The following is a 6155-nucleotide window of genomic DNA, read 5'->3' as shown; positions in this document are numbered from 1 at the left end:
TCTTTCCTTCCACCTTTCACACCCTCTTTAATGTGGGTGGAGGAGAGATTGGCATGATTTTCAAGATGACAAAAGGTTGACACCCATTGGTCCATGTTTCTCTAAAGTGTAAACACCGTTCCAAGGGATGGCCTCTCTCCTGGCCACAATTGCCCATGCATCTAGCTAAAAATCTGTTATGAAGACCCAGAACTACCCTCAGGTGGTCTTCAGAGTCCAAACATAGAGGAAGGTATCAAGAAAACCTTCAGCTTCAGATCCAAGCTATTCTTAAATTTAGCTTTGCCAGTTATAAAAGTCAGTATTCTCATCCCCATCAAACTGACATGTATAATTCTAAATTGGTTTCGGAACTTTGAGGAGGGAGGGGTATGATTAATTATGACTCTTACAAAATCCAACACTGAGAAGTCATAAAGGGCTTGCTAAGGTCACCTGCACACAGCAGAGCCAGGATGCATGACTGTGTCCATGCATAAGTGCAGACTGTCCATGCACTTTACATTTAATTACATCCTTCCTTCAGTACTGTTGTGGGGAACATAAGGCACCACAGAGGTGTCGGAGGAAACTGTTGTTCTTCAAGTCTCACTTCCAATGCTATCACCTCTGCCAGACCCAGAAGCACAATTCCTAAAAGTACAGAGGTATCTAACCAAGCACCTAAATCAGGGTTATGACTACAAACCCTCTCTAAGTGTATCATGTGCTATTCATCAAACATTGGCTCCTTTCCCCTTGACTTTCATTGGAGAAATGCACTTCCCTACTCCACAGAACTTGGGCTCAGCCATGAAACTTGCTTTAGCCAGTGGAACACAGGTAGAAGCAACAGTGTATGCGTCAAAGCCAAGGTCTTAAGGGGAATCCTAAAGGACATGCACATGGTAGCATTCTGGCATCAGAAGAATGAGACACGTGTGAAGCAGATCTGAACCAAACCCACAACCAAAGCCCAGCCTAGATCAGCCAGTCTCCAGCTGACCAATAGACATGAGATGCTGCAGGTCAAAAATGCTTATTGTTATTTGCCATTGGGTTTTTTTTGTCAGGGAGACAGTGATTACACACCAGACTGTCATAAAAGACTGACACACTCTCCAAGATGATGTAGAAGAGAAAAGTTAGTTATGCCTACATGGTCAGGAAAGACTTCAGAGAAAAGACTACAGTGAGTCCGAAGTGGTGGGCTGGACCTTGAGGTTAGGGGCTTTCAAAGTGGACCTCTGGCAGTCACACTTGTGGGTATGTGAATGGCAGCGTGTTATGGCACATGCACAGACATGCGTGTGCTAAAGAGCACTGCACACAGTTTCCCACGCCGGTGTGGAGTGCAGTCCTGCAGAAAACGCATTCTCCAAGTCTTGAGTGTTGACTCTTTCTAAGCTGAGGCCATGTTCCCCTCTATTTTTCCCCAAAGAATTAATCTTTTTGTATTATTATTATGTTAGGTTTATCTTGAGTGAAATGTGGATGTGAATTTTATCTGTGGTTTAAGACATAAATGTGGGATGAAAAATTCAAACACCCAAGAAAAACATTGCTATCAGCACCTCCTTACTGGAGGTACCCACGTGCAGCCAGGTACATAGCGCTTCCTCAGCCACCTTCTCCTCCTGGGAGCTTATCACCCCGGCCATTTGGATGAGGTTATTTGTCCAATTTAGGAAATCATTACAAATTGGCTAAGTGGGACTTTTGTGTCACAGAGCTCCACAGCATACTCACTGGAGCACAGGGCAGGAAGGAGCACCGAGGGTGTGTTCCAGGCCCATCTTCCCCAGCAGAGTTTCAGTGTAATAGTAGTTCCACGGAATGTTAAAAACATTACTTGAAACACACGTTCACTAGTCAAATAAATGTGGGAAACACTGGGTTCAAGAAAGTCAATCATTCCTGTCTCAGGATGTCTCTGAGTACTTCATGGGCTAAGGTGCATTGTGATCTTCAAGAAGGAACATTGGATATGGCTTCTCAAACTATTTGATATCAGAATTCTCTACCTTGCTCATACTATTTTTCCCCCAGGGATATAAGTCTAAAATTCCCTGGAACACAATTTTTTAAAGTTATTCAATAGCATCCATTGATTCCATGTGACCCCGCTTTCATTATTGGAAAGTTCTCACAATGAGTTAACATCCACCTGCTCATGGCTCCTCCCATTTACTGGAGCACCACAAGACTGCTGCTTCCACTCTACGAACTTGCAGGCATTTCAAACACAAAGATTCTGCCCTCTCATGTCAGATTACCTGGATTTTAATTTCTAGTCTCCAGTCTAAGTACTATCATTAGTGGAGTAAATGAAGGAAATAGGAAAAAAAAAAGTGCATTCATCTGGCTCCACTATGTACTGATTAATGAGTTGTTTGATCTTTAGCAAGTTACTTCACTGAGGCTTCAGTTTCCTCATCTGTAATGTGGGGATGATGGATAATGCACGTTATGGGCCTTGCTCAGAGGCTGACAAACTATTACTGTCATTACTTCAGAATCCTTATCTTCCAGTCCCTGCCCCTCAATTTATCCCACAGTGGTTTCTAAGAAGTGTCCTGTCTTTGCAGAGCTGCAGATCCTTGCTAAATTCAATTCACATTGACATTTACTGATACCTACTATGTGTCAGGCCCTGGCCAAAGCTCCGTGAACACAGCGATGAATAACATAGTATAATGACCCTCAAAGTTCTCACCACCAGGCAGAGGACCCAGTAAGGAAACCTCAGCTCAAAGTTCTTGGGGGAAACCAGGTCCAGAGTTACCACTGTCTCAGGTTAGGAGGCAGAGAGGCGTCCAAGCTTGCCAGGACGATTCAAGATCATAGACACCGATGCAGCCCTCTGTAAGATGCTTTCATTATCCTTCTGCAGTCAGTGTTTTTGTCCAGAAATGGTGTGCCTCGAACATTCTCTGCCATTTGTAACATGCTGCGTGCTATTCCCTGGTGGCTGCACTGCCTGGGAGGGCAGAGAATCAGAAATCCGCATTTCCAATTACCTCGAGAAGGGTACATGGAAGTAGAAGCCAAGGACTTAGTACGGAGATCCTCTCATTTCCCTCCTCCAACCGTTGATCCTGGGCGAAAAAAGACAAAATTCTGAAGGTACAATATCTTGTTCAAGAGCAAGAGGATGCTTTCAAGCTGGGTCAAAACTTTGCCCCCTGCCTTTTCCTTAAATATAAATGAGCAGCATTTGTTTTTCCTGGATCATACTCACTTGGCTCGAAAGGGCTGCCTCCGTAAACCATAATCACCATATTTTTTAAAGTGCTGTTCTTTCCTTGACCTGGCCCTGAAGACAGAAGCCAGTGTGGTCTTGCACATTCAGCAGGTTCCTTTTCGGAGGACACAGAGAGTCTGGTCCCAATCGCTCATCTTCCCCAGGGAATTCAAGTCACACAACAGAAGCAGAGTCCAATGTCCAATATCTGAGAGAGCTTTGCCAATGTCAGGGTGGGAAACACATTAATGTGCACCAGCTGAGATGGCTCATTCAGTCAGTGTTTATTGACTGTGTGTTGTGTGCCTGGCACCAGGCTTGGCACTAGGGGTATTTATGATGACAGCAGCAGCAATACTGAATGCCTAAGGCCTGGTACTCATTCAGTCCTTCACTCTTCACAACAACCCTGTGAGATTAGTATTTTTCATTTCTTATGCATAAAGAAACTGAGGCATAGAGAAGTAAAATAACTCACCCACAGTCACAGCTAGTAAGCGACAGAGGTGGGATCAGGGTGCCACAGTCCAGGTCCAAAGCCAGCGTTCTTCATCACCGCACATACCATCTCTCAGTGGTAGCTGAGGCAGATTTGGCCCCAAGTTTCCCACAAGCTAGCAAGGGAGACAGTCAAGTACATTGGCAATGGTAACAGGGGTAAAGGCTGCACGAAGGGTGCCAGGGCTTCGCAGGAGGGTACCACCTCATAGGGAACGCCAGGAATACATCTGATCCCTCCCCCCTAGGTGCTTTAGTTCGCTGCTTCACGAGACTTAACATCTACACAATCACCTGGGGTTCTTGTTAAAATGCGGATGCTGATTCAGTAAATCTAGAATGAGCCTGAGACTCTGTATTTCTTCAAAAAGACCCCATTTCTAGCAGTCAGTGATATAAGGCTCTAGGGCAGGGGCGGCGAACTTTTTTTTTTTTTGCTACTAGGACACTCTAATGAGGACAGCTGGCCTCTCCCTTCCTGATGCCAAGCCTAGATAATAATATCCTAGACAATGATGTCATGGTTGCTGCTATACCCGCCACATATCCCGCCACACCACGCATGGAGTCAAGAGATTACTAAATCGGCTGAACTCAGAGCTTATTAGGAGCCAGCCCCTATTCTAACTGCCTGACAGACAGAGCCAACACAGGGACTTGAGGAGGACACTGAGGCCTAGGGATTGGGTGACTTAGTGACTCACCCAAGGTCACACCACCAGTAACTGGCACAGCAGGGATGTGAACTCTGCCAGTTTTGAAGCCTGGACACACAGGGCCCTTCTGGCAGCTTGCCCCCTGGATCTCATTTAGTCTCCCATTTCCCTAACAAAGAGGCTCAGGGTCAGAGAGGTTGAATTATTTGGGCAAGGCCACTCAGCGAATGAGGGTCAGAGCCAGGATTCAGACCGAGGGGCGCCTGACCCCAAGTTCATTCTTTTAACGGCTCTACAGCAAAATAGAAATTTGAATTCCTGCTCAGACCCCAAGTGGTCATTTTCAGGCTGTAACCAGAATAAGGGATCCATTTATGACCATGAAATAATAGACCTATTAAGGATTTAGGCCACAATCTGGGCCCCAGCTCCTTCTGAAGGGGGAGGGTTGTGTCCCCTTCACACTTTAGTTTTTCCATTTCAGATACGTGAGCGGGATTTTGTCGTCTCTGATCGGAATGTGCCTGTTCTCCTTCCCCCATCCTAGAGAAAGAGAACAAGGAATCATTCCAGAAACATCACCCTGCTGCAGACATTAGAGGAAAAAGTCTCCACTGAGACCAGGGCAGCCTGAGACTCAGGGACTTGGGAAGGGAGTGGATGTTGAGACAATCCCCCGAAGCCACACCCCCACTCACCAATCCCCTGTCCAGTTTCCCAATTGAGCAGCCCTGCAGTCCTGGCTCTCTTCTGGCTCAAGAAACCGAACGAGGTTCCTCATTGTTCTCCCTCCCCTCCTCCTCCTCCCCCTCCACTTCCTCCTCCTCCTCCCCCTCCACTTCCTCAGCCCGCCCACAGGGCGAGCCACCTCTCACACTCTCCCCAGTGCCTCCCACTCTCTGCCTCCCCTCCCACTCTCCACCGGCCCCTCCCACCCTCTGCCGCCCCTCCTTCTCTCCGCAGGCCCCTCCCACTCTTCGCCGGCTCCTCCCACTTACTGCCGCAGACCTCAGCACTGCTGTCAGCCACTGATTGCTAATAAAAGCAGTGCAATTGTTGATTGGGGATAAGAAATAAAAATAAAGCACTCGAGCTGACCAACCACTGCATCAGGTCATCTTTCAAGATTGTCATCTTGAATCCAGGGGAACAGGAAAAATTGCTGTCAGCTCAGACCGGCTCCCATACCGCCCACCCTTGCTCCCCAAACCAGCATCTATTACCTTTTCAAAAGCAATCCTTCTTCCCGCGCCAGCCCCCTGTGCTCCTGAGCAAGAAATGCTCAGACCCCACTCCTATCTCTGTGAGTCTGAGACAGGTTATACCCACCACCACGTGGAAGCCTTTATGTGTGTTTAGCTCACTGTGGTCTGGAGTGGGGTAGGGCAGGGGAGTCTGGAACCACAGATGTTGGGGTGCAGAGGTGGGGGAGGGGAGAGAACACAACAACTAAGGGCACAGCCATCAGTCATGGTGCAAGCACAGATGTGTCCCAGAAGCCCTGGGCAGGGGTTTGCTGACATCCAGGCAGGTACTTACCCTCAGGAAGCTCAGTCCACATGCAGCAAATCCTGGGCACAGTTCAGAACCAGGCAGGCAAGGCCAGTCTTCAAGCCTCTCAGGATCTGGGGAACCAGGAGAACCCCTGGAAAGTTATTTCAAAGGGGATCCAAGCTGAGGCCTAATTATATGTCATGGTGGTGAGGACGGTATTAACTATGGCAAGGACCTTGGAGTCTCCAGAGGAAATGATCTGTAACTCAGGTAACAACAGTTCA

The 6155-nt window shown here is 47.5% G+C and overlaps 1 long non-coding RNA gene across 2 annotated transcripts; it reads right to left on the bottom strand.

Annotated features, from left to right (window-relative positions):
• Nucleotides 1–1099: 1099 nt before the first annotated feature.
• LOC125173806 (uncharacterized) lies at nt 1100–5187 on the bottom strand. Of its 2 annotated transcripts, none has more exons than XR_007155157.1 (3): nt 5076–5187; nt 3702–4920; nt 1100–3077 (listed from the first exon to the last, which is right to left on the bottom strand). It is a non-coding gene; the product is annotated as an uncharacterized LOC125173806 (long non-coding RNA). The 2 variants fall into 2 exon arrangements; XR_007155158.1 differs by having other exon boundaries at nt 3702–3837; nt 5076–5166.
• Between the last annotated feature and the right edge of the window lie 968 nt (nt 5188–6155).

Source organism: Prionailurus viverrinus, chromosome C1 (genome assembly GCF_022837055.1).
Source record: "Prionailurus viverrinus isolate Anna chromosome C1, UM_Priviv_1.0, whole genome shotgun sequence".
NCBI lineage: Eukaryota > Metazoa > Chordata > Mammalia > Carnivora > Felidae > Prionailurus > Prionailurus viverrinus.
Note: the sequence above shows the minus strand (reverse complement) of the source record. Positions and strands in the feature narration are given on the sequence as shown.